Raw genomic sequence first — 21481 nt, 5'->3', positions numbered from 1 at the left:
TTCTATCCATGTCGTTATGGAAATATTGCCATATGCAGGTGCCAGAATATTTACTTAACAATAAATAAAATTTCCTTTCAAAGGTGCTATACTTGAAATAAATGACATTAGAACTGAGTAGACTTATTCAACGTATGAAAGATAATTATTTTGCAAAGTAAGGAAAATATATACCGATGGGCCCACCTCCACGATTTCTAATTTTATTTTCAACTCTAGCTTTGTAACAGCATTCCGAAGATTTGAAGTTGGCTTTGCTGCCGCTCGAGTCTTGACTCAACATATCGTACTGCACTGAAGTGTTGTCATTTCGTCTCCTAGAGCCGATAAATAATACATCAAGGCGTTAACATTCTTTGAAAACGATGTTTAGTTAACTAATTTTGTCCTTTGATCAATAAAATAATTTGCATGACACGTTTAGTGGGCCTAAATTGGACTTCTGATTTTCCCACATGATAAGCCTAGGTCTATTTTCAGCAGCATACTCTCTCGGATACGTAATATTAATGAATATTTAAATCGACTATATATATATATATATATATATATATATATATATATATATATATATATATATATATATATATATATATATCTCTGCTTTATTTGACTATTCCCGTTATTCTTGTTTTATTAGCCATGTTCGCCTTTCTCTTATCCTTTTAATAATTGCTTAACATAATTAACTCAGACCTAGCTATTCAAGTCAAAAAGCAATTATAAAAAAACTCAAACGAATAAATTCTTTTTTTCTTATTTTTATTGAATTCCTTGCATATCATCCTGTTTCATTTGGACACCTTGGAAAGCTGTGGGAGTCAAAACTGACGAATACATTAAGAAAGGCTTACTTTCCTTAAAGCTTCTTAGGATGATCTTTCTGTAGCTATTCATTTCTTTTAAATAGAAATTAATTCAAATTAGTTCACATGTATAACTACTAGACCTACTTACATAAGCATATTATAAGCAGCTGAAAGAATAAGAAATAGGAAAGGTGACGTTCTCGTTTAAGTCTATTTCATGTTTTTTTTGTTTTTTTCTCTCAAGAAAAACCTACTGCTTTAATCAAGGGTTGCTCTTTGACGGCTACAGGGTGTAACACGAGGGTATGCACACATTTTGTGGAATGAAAGATAAAGTTTCTTTGAACAGAAAATGTTTTACAAACATGTATTTTTAAGGCGTCCGTTGTCGGTGCGGGGAATTTTAAAATAACCGTTATCATTAGTGATGCTTTCACGCGATGGAGTTCGTAGTGAGAAGTCGGATCTAGTCGCTGAGATGTAGAAGAGAGCGGAGCGGAGGTGGCTTATAGGAGTGATGGAAGGATTAGGCCGATGTTAGTAAAGTATCTCCCAATAAAATGTATTCTTTAGGTTTGTTGGAAAGAAAAAAAAATGCATGCATCATTGAAACCGTGTCCCTCCCTATCCGTGGTAATCACTGGCCACCGATAAAAAAAAAAGAAAAAAAGTAAGCCTAACTGAATCTCTCATCCATCAAAGATAAGTTTGCTTTATTCATTAGACAACTATCAGACTTCAAGTGTAGATTTAAAAATCTCTTCCTCTCCATCTAAAGTATTCATCAGACACCAGTCATAAGCGTAAAGCTAGTTATGATCCCTGGTTCAGCAATGTCGTGACGAGGCACTAGAATTCAAAGTTCACAAATGAATGTTGCTCAGCAACATTTTCACTACTGTATTGTCTTGCTCTCATGTGGTGCTTCGAGGTATTCCACCTCTAGGCCCATGTTCTAAACTTTGCCGTCCTTTAAACAATTTTATTCATCTATGTATGATTCTCTCCGGTTTATTAAGCTTTCTTGATATCTCTCCAACAGAAACTTGCACCGAATGCAGTGCAATAATTCTCTCGCTCATCGAAGGATGTTTCTTAGACCGATAAATGACACATTGACATTAGATACCCGTGCACATAACATCAAAAGCAATAGAGTGAGGTCGCCTAGTTCCCATTGTTAAGATATCGGTTTTTTTTTCTTTTGTTTTTAAATTTGATAGCATTTTGTGAGATTCCAATGTTTTCTGTAAATTTAACAAATGGAATAGTTCAACTACCTTCAACTTAATATTGAAATGATAATTTAAGGACTATGTTTATGTGATACTACTAGTGATAGGTGTCTCCTATCTATTTGGTAATGCATATCTATGGTTGTGATATCACGTTTTTATCACTTCGTTTCGTTCACGTCAATTTTGCTATATGGAAAATAGTTTTACACAATAACATAACATAATGTTCTAAAGATATCAGTGACTGTTTTTTAATGTCATTAACATGATTTCATCCATCTTTGAAAAGAAAAATAGATAAATAAGGCATGAATCGTGCGTCAGGCAGGTGAACGAAAAATTATGAAACTCTGCCACGAGTTTTTTGGCCGACAGTAGATATACCAATTAATTTGCTAGCTAGAATACAATATTGCGGCAGATGATCAAACATTAAAATTGTTGAAATATTCTATCCATGTAAGGGAGACCCCTTTTAATTTATATTTAACCTAAAAGAACTATTTTCGTGTTTACGGTGTGATTTATTTATAAGTCTTTATTCACAATATATAATAAGCGATTTGTTAAAAAGACTACGGTGTTGTGGCAGATTGCCAGAATGTAAAATGTTGTCATATACTGCACATGTAAAAACCAAACATCTAAAATTACTTTTAACTTAAAAACACCATATTCTCTTCACGTTATAATTGGAATGTGACTGTTACTTTATATATATATATATATATATATATATATATATATATATATATATGTATATATATATAAGGGAAGGGTGTATAAGACAGTAGTGATACCAGCTTTGATATACGTAGCAGAAAATGGCCAGTAGAGTGCAGGAGAAGAAACTGGATGCGATAGGGATGAAAATATTTAGGGGGATGTACGGAGTAACAAAAGCATGAAAGAATAAGAGGAGCTAGTAAAGTCGTAAAACTATCAAAAAAAGACCCAGGAAAAAAGACTGCAGTGTTGTGCACAGGAGGTGCCTGTTGGAGGTGCAAGAATACTTAGGCCAAGACGAAGGTGGATGGATGACGAATTGGAAGGAAATCTGAGACAAACAATTGATAGAGAGCCGTCTGTTTGACCGAGTCAGGTGGAGGAAAGCTGTCAGAGGTACTACCCACATATACGTATATATACATATATATATATATATATATTATATATATATATATATATATATATATATATGTATGTATATATTATAGATATATTTTATATATATATACATATATATATATATATAATATATATGTATGTATGTATGTATGTATAGTATAGTATATGTATGTATATGCTATATACTATATATACGTGTATATATATATTACATATATAATAAATTTGTATATATATATATAAAGTAATATATATGCATATATATATATATACAAAAATATTATATATATATACAAAAATATATATATATATATATATATATATATATATATATCTGTATGTATGTATATAAGTAAAACTCATATTATAACGTGAAATGTAAATGGTGCTTTGGAGTTCAAAATACATCTAGATGTTTGATTTTTACACGTGCAGTATATTCCAACATTTTAGAATACTGCTTTATTCTTTGTCAACAATTTAATTACTATAATAATTGTGGCATAAACACAATATATATATATATATAAATATATATATATATATATATATATATGTGTGTGTGTGTATATATATGTGTGTGTGTGTGTGATGGGGGGGTGTGATGTATGCGTATAAATGTACATATGTATGTATCTATACATAGATAAGTATTCATGTATGTATATAAAAACCATAAATATCGCTCTCTATCTAATTCAGTTAATACCTTGGGAGTAGCTACCTCAAAAAAAATGAATTCTAATTAAGAATGCCCAGGTTTGAATCTCGTCCGAGGCAGTAGCAGTTTATTAACTATATATATCACTTCCTGTGTCAGTTATTCGCAAGATATAGTTAATCAGATCATAAATTTTATTTGTGTCATTATCAGTTAAACATACAAAAGTCCTGCGTGCACATGTGACACAACTATATATATATATATATATATATATATATATATATATATATATATATATATTTATATATATACATATATATATACATAGTATATAATAATTTTCTATATATACAGAATATTAGCCCCTGCGAAAATATGATGCAGATTTTTTGTTTTTTATATTTCTCAATCATGGAAGAGTATTACACTGTAGAAGTCTAAATACATACTTTGGAATGTGTTTTCTAAAGCGTAGAATAATGTAATGAATTTCCACATGACACGCGCCATCGTAATTAACTATAAATACAACACTTAATGAAGCGTGCTTAATTAACTGCAGAGTCATTATTTCATTTATGCAAAGAGAACTACATAAATTGTGATTGTACGTTAAAAAAAAAACTTCTTGAAGTGTCACGATGAATAGAACTGCTTGCAGTCACATGAAGTAAGGAAACAATGAATAACAGCAAAGACCCATAGGAGTCATGTATGACTATTGTCTTTCAACTCAGCAAATTGAATTCTGTCAGGCGTCTTCAAAGTGAACCGGAGAGAGAAAGCCTTCCAACTATAATTACCCAATTAGAAGACAAGGTTGCAAGGAAATGGGTTCTTTCTTGGAGGCTCAGCATAACAAGGGAAGAAACAAAAGCTCCCCAGAGCGCGTAAATCTCCAAATCAATGTTTGAATAGTCTCATGGGATGGAATTGGCTGTGATCCGTAAACCGTAAATTGTTGGAAGAGGAAAAAAAATTATACATCCGAAAAGTATGTTGGAGGGATACAGACAAATATAGAAGACTTATTTTCATGAAGCATTCAAGGGGGAAGTATGATTTTAATGAAAGATCATATTACCAACACCGAGGCTTCTCTGTCAGTTTCGGAAATTATGCACAAAGTTAAATGTCATCAGTAATGAAAATGTTTATCCTCCCACGTCACAACACAAAGAACACACGAGGCGTACTATAACATGCATACGTACATTACAATATATATAACATATATGGTGGATGTATCAACGTATAATATAACGTAAGTATACTATTATATTATTATTATATTATATATATAATATATATGTAATAGTAAAATATAAATACTACTTATGCTACTATACTATATTTAACTATATGAATAGCTGTAGCGCAGAAATTCTAATCTAGGTTCTCACACTAGAGACCGAAATTCATCCCACTTATGGAAGAAGGACTCACTGGCTCAGTTTAACCGCCTTTTGTTACTTGACTATGGTAGGCCATCGTGAAAAGGATCAAGGGGCTAGTAACCTCATCTAAAAAGAACAGCTAGAATCCATAGCATTAACACACTCTAAGCCATTGGTTTCTTGACTTGTTCCATCCTAAGACCTCCAAGGACTCTTCAGGATACTACCGTAACCTCTGTGATAACTTTCGAAATGTGACATTTGTGGAAAGGTCAGATAAAGCAGGATGGTATTAAGACCAGGGTGTATTGCAAATTCCACCAATGAAAGCCTTGAAAAATCCCACGCAGCCCCTACAAATGCCAGAACATTGTAAATTCCACAGAACTATCAAACATCATACAAATAACAAAGCCTATTTCTCATTCAATCAGTGGGGGGGGGGGGGGGGGGGGGGGGGGGGGGGGGGGGGGGGGGGGGGGTGGGGGTAGGGGGGGGGGGGGGGGGGGGGGGGGGGTGCAAATTTTTTTGCATCCGTAAGTCTACCAAAGCGAAGAGCAGCGCTCGACAAGCACCACCTCATGTCGGCATCGATCACAAGAGGTAACAAGTTGCGCTCACCAAACCGGCAAAAGCCCAACTGGCTAATCCAAACATATGAAAATAAATCATATTCTCCCGAACGCCTTGTGGCCCCCTGAGAAACCCCGAACGACCCCACAGGGAGTCACGTCCCCCAGGTTAAGAACCGCAGTTCTAAAGCAGCCACTCGAGAGGGGATATATATATATATATATAATGGAAAAATCTATATATATGCTCAATAATAACTGAAATAAGTTTATTCAGACTGACAGTTGTCTAACATGGAAAGTGAATGCTAACTGCCAAGATGACATAATTTCCTGGACAACTTTTCTTCTATCTTTTTTAGGTTTTATACCACATCTTTTTCACATCCAGACATTTGTTTCCATACATTTGTCCAGTTTTATTTGTTTTCTTACGAAAACTGGCCTTTTTACCAATTAATCCCCCAAAAATACATCTATAAAAGAAAATCAACAAAACATTCATTTTCTCTCATTTGATTAGCAGAAAACCTGGCATAAGAAATGTGTTTAACTTCAGATTTGTCGTACATCTGCGTGCATAGGAGCTCAGTTGGCACCACTCGCCTTTCACGGATACCGTGACTTTTCATTCAGACGCTACCAAACTATCAGCTCATCATTTACCAGTTTTCATCCTAATGGAAAATCCTTTTTCACTAAGATATTCTTCCATCCGTTTTAAATGATGAAAAAGCAGTATGTATTGGAATAACACTTTATCTCAATAGCTCCCATTTCTTTTCTTTCTTTCACGTTAGACAGCAACTATTCAGTTCGACAAGGACAATGATTTTCGCTGTGTTGCATCGTTATTTCAGTTCTAGTCAGCTCTAATCGTTTCCTTCATTCAACTTTCCTACTTTTTTTTTTTTGGCTCCATCTTCGCATACATTCTCAAATGCTAAAATAGTTAATTACTTTTCCAATTCTATTTGCCCTCTTTGTTACATATTTTATCTTGATAGATAGTATTAACAATTATAGCAGTATTCTTGCCAGCATTCACCTTCAATATTCATTTTTATTTTATTTTTATCTTTTTTAGTTTCGCGTTTATTTTTCTCTTTATTTGGAAAGTTTTATATGAGCCCTAGACGAAAAATTCTCGATCCAAAAAATAAACGCTAATTTTCCCCTGATAATCAACCGGCTGCCAGTGTTCTATTTTTAGTTAAAACTTTTCTAATTACATTCGCAGACATACTAAGCAGCTTCCTTCACAATAATCGTTGCAGTTGGGTCTTCCGCTTTTAAACAGCGCAATGGAGAAGGCTTCCAGTTTCCCAATCTTATAGAAACTTCCCCATAACATATCTTACAATAGTTGAACTCATACTTTCATCACTCCACCACAGAAATCCCATGGCAATCCATCGGCTTCTGGTCCCGTTTCTATCCCCACTGTTTCCTCGCCGCCACCGTTGCGGAATTTCTGATTCCCATTAACCATTCAGCTTCTTGTGTCATTCGTCCTGCCCCCCCCTCCTCTGTCATAGTCCTCGATAGCATCCCCCGTTTGCTTCTTTTACTCAAGTATAAGTTAGTTTCCATTTTGTGCCCTAAAATTCTTCCTTACTTTCTTTCTCTTTGAACGTATTTCCTGCTATCAGTTTTTCTCTCTCTTTCTTGTTAGCTTTCCAACGCTTCCTCTTGCGCTTGGTTCTAAATGCACTCGTTTTGCAACTGTATATCACTTTCACACTGATTTGAAACCTTTCACAGAATCGTTTTATTAGTGAAGTAAGTTCCGTTTCCTAAGAAAATTCCATTCCTTTTCAGTGACGTCCTTTTAACATATCAAACTATCTATGTTCCCATTTGTTACCCATTTTAATTTTAAGTCATGTCTCATGTACTGCATGTTTACATTTATCTTGGCTCTTTAGGGTTTCCACTTTGTATTTCTTCTGTTAAATGTCGTTCATTAACTCTTCCAACGCTTACCAAGTTGATAATTTATGATGATATATTTTTTATTTTTGGTCGTTGCCTTTATCTTCTAAGACAGGGGTTCACAGGATGTTTTATATGGGGTACTTGGATCGCTGACGAAAAATATCTTAAATATGCAGAGAGAGAGAGAGAGAGAGAGAGAGAGAGAGAGAGAGAGAGAGAGAAACGGTTAGAGAAACAAAAGGAGAGAGAGTGATTGTGTGTGACTGAAATGTGCGCCATATCATGTCGTTTTACGTTCTAACAGTAGCTTCCCAATAAAGTTCATTATCTATTGCTTGGTAATGAAGTAAATACTTTTTCACTCCTGCACCTATGTGTAGTACCCTTGTAAAATGCTTGTAATATTCATGATTCTGCTTAATAAAGTCCTTATAATATAAAATCATTTAATAATATCCTTCCCAGTGCCACTGTGTATTGAGTTTGTCAATATATTACTATTATGTTCGGTGCCAGGTTACTGGGGGTTAGGGTAGATGTTCTTATAATTCGGGTGGTACTTAAGGGGAAAAAGGTTGAGAAATGTTCTAAAAGGAAGACTGCAACTCCCCCCAAAAAAAGTCCTGATGATCGAATCCAGAATCTGACGTAAACAATGAAACTGCGAGAATCAACAGACTAGTGAAGCCTCACGCAAGATCCATCTAGCTACAGTTCAGACTGCTCAACACTGCGTTCATACGTCTGGTCGCGAAGATAGTGGGGATGAAATGAATGGTTTTTGGGTAAGATTGTTAAAACGCCGGATCTCGGAGAAGATTTTCGCGATCGGTACTTGCCGGAAAAATAATCGGGCCAGAATCTTTTCCTTAATCTTAACATAAATCAAGCACTGATTCAGAGCATGTTTTTTCATATATGTAGGGTGTGAACACCAATAGAATCTCAGCTTGCAAAATTGAACAGCGATGATAAAAATTCTGTAACTGTAATGCTTCATGATGATACGGCACAAATTAGAAAACAGAAAATCATGCCCGCGGTTAAAAAGAAGTTTCTTTGGTTAATTTTGAGCATTATACGGAGTTTTCCCGGAAAACCATATAAATGTGAAAACAAAAACAAACGATCAAGGAAAAATTAAAGGCACGGCTATTCAATAGCAGTCGTAAGATGGATGAAATAATAGACGACGATCCTGAATATATGTCTACATTTTCTTTTCTCTTTGGACCTTCACTCTAACTTTTCTTTGACCACAAAAAACATTCTCTATTACCGTTGGAAAAATAATCTACGGGATTATTAACCCTTTATCAACCTTCCCATTATTTCACGCTTTATCACTCCTCCTTGACTGAAATTTCAAGAGACTTTCTTCGTCTGGCGAAATATTTTCCAACAGAACAGAAACAAAAAATGAAGGGGCCATTTACTCAGCCATCCTGAATAAAAATAAAAATGGATCTTGCCATGAAGATAGAACGCAATAATTCTGGCGCTATTATGTATGGTCGAGTCAATTTTGTCTTCAAGATTCCTTATACTAATCGAAAATATATATCTATATGTACAAATCCAGTCATCTGTAAGATACATACGTTAAAACTATCATACATGAAGAAGTCGTATGGTTTTATAATATATATATATATATATATATATATATATATATATATATATATATATATATATATATATATATATATATATCTGTATATATATATATATATAAATCTATATATATTATATATATATAGATATATATATAATCTATATATACAGATATATATAGATATATATATATATATATATATATATATATATATATATATATATTATATATACACTATTATTTAAACAATGAATAAGAAACTCGGAACAATATTGAATATAATATTCGAAGTTTTTGCTCGAAATGTAAAATAGCTGACAAGCCGCCCTTTCCCTAACGAGTCAATACCAAGCCGATTCTCGGAAAATCAACTTACATTATAGTTTATTCCCAGCTTACGTTATGTCCTTTGTTCTTAAAATAACTACTTTTCCGCTTTTCAAGCAACTTCAGTATTACAAATGTTTTCTTCATTTACTTCGTACCTTCTCTTGGTATTCCTATTTTCACAGTTTTCTTCAATTACTTCGTACCTTCTTTTGGTATTCCTATATTCACACATTCCAATTCAAAGCACTGGAATTGATAAAACTTTATTTTTCCTATAATGCAATTTTGGCCCAATCTACACAGAAAAAATTAAAACTGTCATTGAGAACAAGTATATAGCCTACAACACCTGAGTTACCAAAAACCTTTATGGTTAACTTAGGCAAAGTCAGCACCAGAATCAATTTAAACAAGCCTGACTAACATCATTACCACCAACTTTTTTCATTAGGCATCAGAGTGGACAAAAATAAAAGTCCTAGATTCATGGTGTATCTATAACTATCCTGCTTTTGTTGTGTTATAGGCACTTAACCGGATACATGTTAAATATGACGAAGTTAGCAGAGGGCGACTTTATATACTTTTAAAAATTATGGAGGAAGCATATCTGATTCCTTTCTTTCAATATACTTTAAATGGAAAACACATACTTGGTGATGAGTGGCTTAAGAAGACATTGTCAGAGAAAGGTTCTTCAGACACTGACGGTTTAACCTTAAAGGCCTCATGAAATAGACTGTTTTGCACTTATGAGTGGCAACGAGTTTCTCATCATTGTCCAACAATATGAAGTTGTTCAATTTGGTCAGCCAAAGATTTCGAGTAGTAGTAGAAGGGGTCAAAAAGCTTGTAGACATTTGTTTTGACTATGTCTGAAATATCAGACGAACAAGACCAGTGTACAATCAGATATATGCTTGGACTTGGCGGTAATAGGACTAGGAAAAAATCCAGATTTGACCTTGCTATGCTAACCAGGAGCAGGAGGTGAAAGCTATTCTCTGAGATTTATACTAAAATCTCCAGTGACTATAAGACTGAATGGTCACTGTTAAGACTGCAGTGACTAGAAATGTGCAGTATCGTAAAATTATTTTCAAGACAATTCGGGAAAAATTTTGAACCAGCCGATTCATTCCGATATCGTTAACAATAATCTGGGAAGCGCTTTTGCTTCATAGCAAACACCAGTATCTTGTAAGTTACCTGAAAGCAGCGGTCGGCGTTCCTGTTTTTTAATTAATGTCAGCTCAATCTTTCCTCTGATACAAACTCATTCTACACTAGAAATAAGCAATTTAGTCTGAAAGAAAAAAATGTTGCAAAGCTATGAGTAAAAGGTGCTAACTGTGTTGAAGAATTATTTTATATTCTAATTCTGTAGAAAATTTATAAAATTGTGTATATATATATATCTAAGTTCATATTTGTTTTATCCTTGAAACCCCCTTTTGCCATACAAAGCTGGCTGTATTTTAATATTTGCAGTTCCTGATTCCATCATCCTTGGGAAAAAATTTGCACCTACTGGTAATGAGAGAAGGAGTGAGGAAGCAGATCAGCCATATTGGATAATGTTTTCTTCTAGTGAAGAAGTGCTATGAAGATGGAGTAGCACTTTAATTTAAGGCCACCTCTCCTGCAATTGCCTACCACGAGTGCTACCATGAAGAGTGCAATATCAAGATTTCAGAATACATACTTCTCAACAATGGGATATTCTGCTGCTCTTCGATTTGCTTTGGGATTTTAAGGATATGGCCTACCAACCCAGTAAGTTTCCTATGATTTTGTGGCATATGGTTCAACTTTGGTTAGGGGGTTTAGGGGGTTATAATATTTGAAATGAATATTAATTATCCAAGTCTTCAGCCCTAATTATAAATTTTTCTATGGATTGTATGCTAATTATAAAATTACTAGGGCTATTTCTAGCTTAATTCCAAATCTTTGTTTTGTGCATAGGATAGCCTAGTGGGTGTTCAGATTTGCTTAAATCGATATATCGTATAAGATTTTATTTTCCTGAGTGTTTTTTCATATTTAATTTAACATTGCATAACTTAGAATATTAGTGAGCCTAATTTTTTTAATTTGTTACTAGGCTAGGTTACTTGTGCTTGCTGGAAGGTAGCCTAGTATCATCGGCTTCAGTCATCTTCCTGGTCTTGGCAAATTTATTTAGGTACCTAATTCAGTATTATGTAATGTGATATTGGCATATTTGCATTTGATATTGATATTGTATACCATTCATTATTGCTTATTAAGGGACTTTAGATAAATGTTAAGTTAGGTTTTTAATGGAAATTTTTCGTGGTTTGCAGAATCCATAGTTTTCAAAAACAGGCAAGAGTTGAGTGGGTTCTACCACAGGCAGTCACTAGTGATTGAGGATTCCACTTCCAGCCATCAGAGTTCCATTGCTTTGCCATATTTAATATTTATTCAATATAAATAAAGAATCTAATATTTTTTAATTTTAAAGTTTCTTTATCCAATATTGACATTAAAGTTATTGTTACTCTGCTCTCGCTGCTCTTGTTATATTGAACATTTTGTTTTCGTTTTTGAAAAAGTGAATTGCTACACACATTCAATTTTGTCTTATAAAGAAAGATACTCTTTAATGAAACTATTTTGGCATAAGACTGTAAAATGCTTTTGAGTTACCTCACTGAATTTTACGGTAACCTCAGCATACTTTGATTCAGACGAAGGGAGAAAGATGGGAAGCGTTGTCTATGATCAGCTCTTGTGAAAGTGACTTCGTAGACGCAATAAGAGTATGGGGGAATGGGTTAGCATCTTGCATACCAAGCCATTATATCAATTACAGTGTTCTTCAATCCAAACATTGTTATTAATCCTATCCTGATATCAAAGGGTACGAATTTGTGCTCTCTCGTCTCTCTCTCTCTCTCTCTCTCTCTCTCTCTCTCTCTCTTATTTTGTATAAGGGCCTATCCTTTTACGTAGATTTAAATATATTTACGAATGGTTTGTAAGCAAAGTTGAACTCTCTCTCTCTCTCTCTCTCTCTCTCTCTCTCTCTCTCTCTCTCTCTCTCGCCTTATAGCACTATTTTGCATAAGGTCCTATCCATTCAGGTAGATTTAAATGTATCTACGAATGATATCTCTCTCTCTCTCTCTCTCTCTCTCTCTCTCTCTCTCTCTCTCCTTATAGCACTATTTTGCATAAGGTCCTATCCCTTCAGGTAGATTTAAATGTATTTACGAATGATTCTCTCTCTCTCTCCCTTACTCTTCACTTTGTACGTTTGGCAATTTTATTTCATCTATCTCGCTGTCTCATAAAGCAAACGTTACATGCTGAAATAGTAATATGTAAAGATTTAAAGGACCGTTGCTACCTCTCATGACGATTTTCAATAAATATGTTATTTGTATTGCTCTTCTATTCTACTCTTATCTGATGATGGTTGAAGAGAAAATGTAACAGTACTAGAATGATCCATGTACTCTCTCTCTCTCTCTCTCTCTCTCTCTCTATCGATGATCAACAACATCATCATAAAAGAATTATCGATAAAATCCTGTTTTTTTATATTTTTCGACCAATTGAAAATAGTAAGGCCAACCGATTTTGTGGCTTCAAAATACCATTCTTTCAGTTTCCTGGTGCACGTTCTCTCTTTAGTAAAAACTATTTTTTTTTTTTACTTATACTTCTGGAAACAGTGTTGGCGAGGAAAAATGGTTTACTTCATTTATGAATAAAAAAAAATCGAAACATGTAATTGTGCAGAATTTCTGCCTCATTACCTTTCACGTTGCCAAGGAGATTGAAACTGAGTTTTCGAGGGAAACACAGCCAGCTATCGACTGCAGAGCAAATATCTTTAAGTAGGATGAAATCATGCCGTTCACAATGCGTTATTTCGATTTCTTTTTTTATTCATAAATTAAGTACTCCATTTTTCCTCGCTAACGCTGTGTCCAGATGTTAAAGTGAAAAAAATCTTCCTTTTTAACTAAAAAAAAAAACGTGCACCAGAAAATCGAAAGAATGGTATTTTGAAGCCACAAAAGCGGTTAGCCTTACTATTTTCAATGGGTCGAAAACATAAATAAAGCAACTAGACTCAGACTGGGTATGTGAGGATGTGTCAATTGAGTTTAAAAGAAAATAGAATCAATTCTAAATCAATTTCTTTACACGCAATGGTGTAAGTCATAAGATACGAGGCAGAGTAATAAATAGTCTATATTCTTTACTCTAACAGTAATGGTGACGGGAACATCCGTAGTTTTAAAAGAATAGATCCTATCTCAAGGCCAAAAGAGAGAAAATCAACTCATAACCGCTTATTAAATTTGGCGTATTCAAGGCGAAATGATATTCCCTCGTGAACTACAGTTCATTACATACAAGAGAAAAATGGGGATGCTAAAATAAAAAAGAAAATAATACGAATCTTGAGATTTCTTCTGTATTTCTAATTACTGCTATGGCTGGTGAAGGTACAATATATCTTGAACTGGAACAGTGGGAAATGAGGGAGAGGTTTTTGAAAACATTTCTCCACCTGAAGCGGCCTTAGTTCGAGACTTGAAAGGAATTCCTTGAAGGTTCCTGGATTCACGCTCGGGGAAATCATTGTTGAAAGAGAGAGATGAAATGGGAGGGTATCCACAAGAGACTGACAATCGAGTTTGTGTGTTTCAGATATATGTTTAGAACCTTTCTGAATTTACCGAAGGCAGAGAAATCTCACAAAGAATTCGAGGCCCTTTGCCAAAACTTGACACGTAACAGGTTTGGTGAAATAATCTTAGCGCCGAGGCGCTCAGCCACTTTATAACTGGAAGCACTTCAAAAAAACTAAATTTTTTTTAAAAATCTATTTTCTGTATAGTGTACAATGCTGTAGGAAACTCTCAGCCACGGCCCATGAAACTCTCAGTCGCGACGCATAAAACTTTCAGCAACGGCCCGATGTTGGCCTGTTTTGGTGATACCTATAGTGGTGCCAGACGCACGATCTTAGCTAACTGTAACCTATATATATATATATAAATGGATGTATGAATGTGTGTGCATGTGTATGTTGTTCCACATGCTTTGAAAAGCACTGAGAAATTTCTACCAAAGTTGGTATTCATATTACTTACCATCTGGGAATGAACACTGTGGGTTTAAGACTTCACTGGCACCAAAGGGGGAGGGGTGTGTGAGAAGGAGGGAAATATAAAAATTACAGATAATGACAGATATTAGTATTTAATCCATAGTTATCAAGGTCGCTGAGGAGAACAGTGACATTCCCGATGCCCTTGAAGTCCAAGTTCAGCGCTGATAGGAAAGGGAGGTGAGAAGGGGAGGGTAGTAGATGATATGTAAAACTAACTGAAAATGACAGCTATTAGTGTCTTATCCATAGTTTTTGAGGTCACTGAGAAGAATAATGACCCTCCCGATGCCCTTTAAGGCCAAGCTTAGCCCCAGTGGGGAGGGATCAAGTGAGAAGGGGTTGGGAAGGGGGAAATCGTAAAAATAATTGAAAAAGACAGATAGTTCTTAGTGTCTAAGCCGTAGTTTTCGAGGTCACTGAGATGAACAGTGACACTCCTGAAACCCTTTAAGTCCACGTTTAGCCCCAATACGAAGGGGGGGGGGGGGAGAAGCAACTATCTTAACATGAATGAGAGAGAGAGAGAGAGAGAGAGAGAGAGTTTATCGGTTGTAATCAAAGATTTCTTGGTCAGCTAGTCCTAAATGAATTAAAACTACTGAGGCTAGAGGGCTGCAATTTGATATGTATGATGATTGGAGGGCGGATGATCAACATACAAATTTGCCGCCCTGTAGCCACAGTAGTGTTTGTAATTTGATTGTAGACTGACAGGTAAATATCCATCTAAATAGTTCTTTTGCAGAAGACTAAAAAGTGTTGATTTTTCCCTATATTGACAATATGTAACGAATATCGCCAATTATCATACTCAAGGAAAAATATACGCACGCAGCATGCTTTCAGAAATTCAAAATGTAAAATGAATTTCTAGGCGTGTAATGGACAAAGAAAACAGTAGACAAAGAGGAACAAAATTTTGTAAAATCAAAGTCTGAATGTTGAAGTCATCCAAACTACGTACCGTAAATAAATATATAAATATTATACTGAGCTTTTTCCTCAGATACTCAAAGCTAATATTCCAAGAAATCTTTGTCTGAAAGGCTGACCAGTTTTTTTTTTAATAATCAATAAGCCTTAACATTCGCAACCCCGTTATGGGAGGAGGTGTCGTCTGTACCAAAGCATCCTCCAACTTGGCAGTTTCATCCTTTCCCTTTCTCTTCTTCCATGAAAGTGCGGGATAATAATAAAAAGAATTATACTTTCTAACAGCTTTAAACTCCTTACGGGAGATCCTTCTTGGGAACTGCCATCGGAAATCAGGTGATTTTGATATATATGCGCATCTTACATGAGTATCGGTTAGAAGCTATAGCTGAAATATAATATATACTTTACGCACATCGAATTAGCATAAAGGCTGGGAAAACATCCGGATCTCGGTATTTTCCATAATCAGACAAATGTTTTCTTGGCCCATAGCCCACCTCTCCCCAAAATTTGTTTTTTTTATTCATCAATAACTCTTTGGGATATCCTTGAGGCAAACAGGACCAAAAGTAAGGAAACATTAAAAAAAAATATATGGACATATTTTGATGAAATAAGGCAAAGACAGTCAGCAGGTCACTTCCTCCAGATAGAAATCCTTTGGTGAATATCAATGAAGGTTCGGCTTTTATGATGAAAAAAAGGTTTTCTTAGTCCTGACCTAAAGGTAATTTTCTGGAAGCATGGGCCCATTGCATATTATGCCAAGTTTTACTAGAATTTGCTCTTTAGCGTCAATGACAAATTGAAATCCCAAACCGAATACTTGGCACGGAAAGTCTCAGTGGCAATGAACGTAAGATATTTCAATATATATATATATATATATATATATATATATATATATATATATATATGTGTGTGTGTGTGTGTGTGTGTGTGTGTGTGTGCGCATGTGTATGCATTTACATATATATATATATATATATATATATATATATATATATATATATATACTATATGTATTTTTGTATGTACATTTATTTCTATATATATATATATATATATATATATATATATATATATATATATATATATATATGTGTGTGTGTGTGTGTGTGTGTGTGTGGAAAAAAATTATGCTTATTCTTTATTTTATCATAGAAAGCATTACATTGTTCTGACGACATTGTGCTCTCATCGAAGTAAGACAAGGAACTACCGCAGTAAATATCCTTTTATAGGGACATTGTTGGTCTTAAATCGAAGTCATCAAACATAATAGTAAACGAGCATACATCACTTCTCAGCCATAACCTACATATCGGTCGCTCAATTTTTGAAAGCTGCATTATTCAACCAAGTAACATAATGGTCCAATCTCACTCCAAGACAGACAAGAAATTACTAAGCAGAATTTCAACAGGTGTTATGTTACTTTCTAAAATACATCAGCAACAAATCCATTGCAGGAAGACCAGTAGATACTCGCTAACTCAAAAAAAAAAAAAAAAAAAAAAAAACAATGCCATATCTTACTATAATGTTAAGGAGAAGAAAGAAGAAAAAAGACAGGGAGGGTTAAAGACAGAGACAGAGACAGAGAAGAGCGGGAGAAGAAAGAGAGAGAGTTGGTATTAGTGAGAAGAAAGAGGGGAAAGAGACAAAGATGGTTGGAGAGAGAAAGAGAGAGTGAGAGAAAGGAGTGACAGGGAGAGGAAGAGAGAGAGAGAGTAGAGGGGGTGTTAGGTAGGAGAAAGATGGAGAGAGAGAGAGAGAGAGAGAGAGAGAAAGCAAGTGTATCAGTTGTCACTCAGAGTTATCCCAAGCAGCGCTGGGTCGGTCAGCTAGTAACTGCATAATTACTGGATCAACTTCTTGTTCCTTCGCCGCTTTTTTTCCTGTTTATGTCAGCCACTGAGAGACTTCCCTGTCAATATAAATGGTATTTTCATTGGCTTTGGTGTAAGTCGTAAAGCCGAGAGTAACTTCTTGGCAATAACCACTTGAGAGCATTATGTAAATATATCGCTCATTCATAGATGATATTTGTTCCCAAAAAAATTTTGCTTTAACAACATTCTCATTACCTCCATGTCATTAACTAACACTCATTCCAGTACTCCTTCCAGTCACACATCCTTAGCAATAGATTAGTTCCTCTTTGGACAAGTGGTTTACGTTTTCGTCTACCGATTCGGTAGTTCCGCGTTCGATTCCCCACTCTGCCAACGTGGAATCAGAGGAATTGGTTCCTGGTAATTAGAAAATTAATTTATCGATATAATGTGGTTCGGGACCCACAACAAGCTGTAGGTCCCGTTGCTAGGTAACCAATTGGTTCCTAGCCACGTAAAACCATCTAATCCTTCGGGCCAGCCCTAGGAGAGCTGTTAATCAGCTCAGTGGTCTAGTTAAACTTAGCTATACTTAACTTTATCAATAGATTTATCTTTCCAATAGAAATTTAAGGGAGATTTCTGCATCTTCGCCATTGCATTGCTCTCTAATATTTTAGGCTTTCCCATGCATGATACATCTAATTTGTAAAGGTCCTGCAAAGCGGTTTCTACTACTGAACATGAAAACATGCCTCTCTCACTTTGACATGTCTCTGCTTCATGTCATCGGGCTGAAATGACAGGTATTCAAGTAACTTTTTGTCTTCATTAGTATATTTTGTTGTTGTCCTTATATTAGGCCTAGGGTTTTTGATTAATAATATATTGCCAATGTGTCCTATGGAATGTGAAGAACAGAGTAGAGGCGACGACCTGAGAAAGCTGACAATGAGTTTCTATGGATGGCGTGAGATAAAACTGCTTAGTTAGACAAGTCAATGTACTGAGTTTATGAACTCTTCTCAAAGTGCCTTTGTGAAACTGGATGCAGCCAGAATCGTGAGGCGCTAACGAACTGTGCGTTCATATGTGCGTGTGCGCCTCTTTCTGTTAAAAGAGTATCATACACAAGTCTATGGGGATTTTGATGGAGGCGTCTTCGAGAGAAAGGCAAGATGCCGTGGTGCTCGCCGGGAGTTTTTTATTGAGTTTGCGAAATAGTCCGGTTGCATGGGTGAGTTAAATTACTTTAGCCAAAGAGCAGCTTGTTGTCTGTTTGACATTTTTAAGAATATCTGATCTTTGATTTTGTTGCTAAACTTATGTGTACTTATGGGATGTGTTCTGTGTCTTTGAAACAGACGGTTCTGGCAATGGAGGGACAGGGAGTCCCAGATGGGTGTAGACTTTTTTGGTGACTGCATACAGTCAGACATTTTACTGTTGGGGTTTTAATAGAATTGATTCATTATTTATTCATTGTTGATAAATGTTTATTTTGATGATGCAACTCTCTCATTTTCATTACCTGTTAGAGTGGAGAGAAAGAGGTGGAGAGAGAGAGAGGTGTCGGTACTAGAGAGAGAGAGAGAGAGAGAGAGAGAGAGAGAGAGAGGTGTGTATTGGTTTGCCTGACGTTCGGTTCGAGCTACACGTTTACCAAATGAATAATGCGGGAATCTCCCCATTACACTTATAAAAGACGTTACATGATGCAGTAATCAGATATACAATAGTTGATTGGCATGTGCTGGCAACTAAAACAGCAACTTTTGTAATGAGAATAACTGGAGCCCCTCAATCGGAAGGCAAGGACAGCATCGAGCATCTTTCAAAACAAGAAAAAAAAAAAAAAAAAAAAAAAAAAAAAAACAGCTACACTGGATTCACCAGGGCATGTGTAAAAAGTCACCATTATGCAGTCATTTCACTCAGTGTGGTATGTAATGAACACATATTATTATTATAACTATTATTATTACTATTATTATTATTATTATTATTATTATTATTATTAGATACGCCAAGATATCTAAAAAGATAAGTACCAAAAGCTACATACGTCACTACTTGTGCAAATACAGACACATAACGACGATCATTTAATTCCCAAATATAGCATAATTATCACATTTTCACACCGAGAAGAAGGATTTTCCTACTGTTAGACAAATCCTTTGTTTTCTCTCATTCCTGTGTGTTAACATAACCCCATAGCCATTTAATAGAGAATAAAATACCAAGCCATATGGTAAAAATGACAAATTGAAACAGATCGACCTAATCCCCAGGTCAGAGCTGTGGATTTAAAAAGACCTTGTTCCCTTATTTTGCTCATTTTTTATGTAAAAATCTACGAATGACGCAATTTGCATCTGTTGAAATGTTATTTTCAGTGATAGTTGAATGTTTTCGGGAAAATGCTTAAACTGAGTAATGGTTAAACGAACAACGCTATCAAACGAGTAATAAATCTTTATTAGAAAATTTGAAAAGAGTGGAACTATGAAAATCCAGTACAGTGGTGCCATTGATTTCAATAAAGATACGTATATATAAAAACACACATATACATATTCATATATTTATGTTTATTATACAGAGGGGGGCGCGGAGGTGGGGGGTGTTGCGAGAAGAGAGGAATACTGTAAAAGCACCTATCTGATTTACATGCCCTATTAGACAAAGGAATTCTGTAATGGGTGAGTTACTTCTTATTTTTCCTTATATGTTAAGAGATTTCCTGTTTTACCATAACCCCACCGAGGAATCTGCTGAGTAATATAAAACGAACATTGCCCTCATCTCTACAGAAATTATTGCCTTCATCAAACAGCTATTGGGTTCCTTAGTCTAAAGTCATTTCATGAGACTTGAATGTTAAAAGTTTCCGCCATGGTTTAACTAAGTCATTTTTTATTGTGATTTTTAAAATCATCTTTAGCCATTTTCTATGCAATCATTCACGGTGTCCAGTATGACCGCCATAAATGTACACTTTTTTTATTCAAAATTAAAATAGAACCACACATTATATCTTTGCTGAGGTCTTGTTGAGGTCTGAATATTCTACAGATCTTTCCCTTTCACTCTGACATACATCTTATTCATCCAGTTGCTATACTCGATTGGTAGATTGGGTCAGTATTCATCTTACAGCTAAATATTTTCCATTTTCCTTTATTCTGAATTTGCTAGTCGGCACTTTGATACTGGTAGAGGATGTCCGGCAGTAAACACATTTTTGTCACCAGTGCCCAAAGGGTAGTAGAGGAATAACTCAGGCTACTGTATTAGATAGTCCTTGATGGCATACAACCATCGATAGTATAAGCAAACATCTCATCCTTCGCAAATCACCATCATTAAGTACCTCCTTCCCCTACTGTTTCCTTGATGAGACGACAGCATGAACCCCAGTATTCCTTCCTTGGTTTCTCCGTTTTTCATCATCCTATTTCTCTGACGCTAAATTCATCCTATCCGTCCCTCGTCCCCTACTTCCTGGACTTGCTGCTATAAACACCCTTCTCTCCCATTAATGCCTTTTCATTCCCGGCCCAGTGGTTAAATTGACCCGAATGGTTGTGTTCACAGGTACAGTTGTTAAATCGGCAGTTACGGGCTGCTGAAAAGCGAAGCGCCCGTCCTAACCCAGGCCAACAAGGCTGGCTTAATCTTCCTGACTGAGTGAATACCTGAGAATAACCTTTTGATTTCTTTAGACATTTTAGTGCTGACATTCAATAGTGCAGAACTTATACTGCAGTGTTTAAATTTCACTTTGTTATAGTTCCAACTCTTATGAACATTATAGACAACGAATGAGCAAATCAGTGATCCGAATGATTC

The 21481-nt window shown here is 35.2% G+C and overlaps 1 long non-coding RNA gene across 1 annotated transcript; it reads left to right on the top strand.

The window, feature by feature from the left end:
* Positions 1–11250: 11250 nt before the first annotated feature.
* Positions 11251–12100, top strand: LOC135220724 (uncharacterized). Its single transcript, XR_010315773.1, has 3 exons — positions 11251–11467; positions 11799–11879; positions 12022–12100. It is a non-coding gene; the product is annotated as an uncharacterized LOC135220724 (long non-coding RNA).
* Positions 12101–21481: the final 9381 nt, after the last annotated feature.

Source organism: Macrobrachium nipponense, chromosome 20, assembly GCF_015104395.2.
Source record: "Macrobrachium nipponense isolate FS-2020 chromosome 20, ASM1510439v2, whole genome shotgun sequence".
Classification (NCBI taxonomy): Eukaryota; Metazoa; Arthropoda; class Malacostraca; order Decapoda; family Palaemonidae; genus Macrobrachium; species Macrobrachium nipponense.
Note: the sequence above shows the minus strand (reverse complement) of the source record. Positions and strands in the feature narration are given on the sequence as shown.